This window comes from Penaeus monodon, chromosome 31 (genome assembly GCF_015228065.2).
Source record: "Penaeus monodon isolate SGIC_2016 chromosome 31, NSTDA_Pmon_1, whole genome shotgun sequence".
NCBI lineage: Eukaryota > Metazoa > Arthropoda > Malacostraca > Decapoda > Penaeidae > Penaeus > Penaeus monodon.
The window spans coordinates 4299929-4300422 of record NC_051416.1 but is presented as its reverse complement, the minus strand read 5'-3'; positions in this window follow the sequence as shown (position 1 = coordinate 4300422).

The following is a 494-nucleotide window of genomic DNA, read 5'->3' as shown; positions in this document are numbered from 1 at the left end:
CTATAACAATTGACAACCATAAAAATAAATAAAAGATTTGACAGCTAAACCAAATTGACAAATAGAAGCACTGTCAATGATATTGAACAGTACTGCCTGGGATGATTATAAGTCATGTACTTTTGGGTTAGTAATTAAGGCTTAGACTAAAGTGCAGACTTGGTCATACTCTTAGTCAGTGTAACATGCAATGTGGGCTGACTTATAGGAACCAGATGGTGTTTTGCAGTCTTTTTAATTATAGTGTATCACTGACGCATCGAATATTGAGCAGTGGAAAGTATGGTGGGAGTATATATTTGCAAGGGTTTCCGTGGGATCTGTATATTCTGTTACAGCTCTTGAACTTCAGACGTTGATAATGGCTTCATGTATAGCATTAGATCAAGAGCTGTCGAGCAAGTATTAACTGTAAAATGCATAAAGTGTGCTTATGCTGTGTTCGGAACCCCGGTCGGAAACCGTACTACGGCGACCGGACGAGATTTCACAAC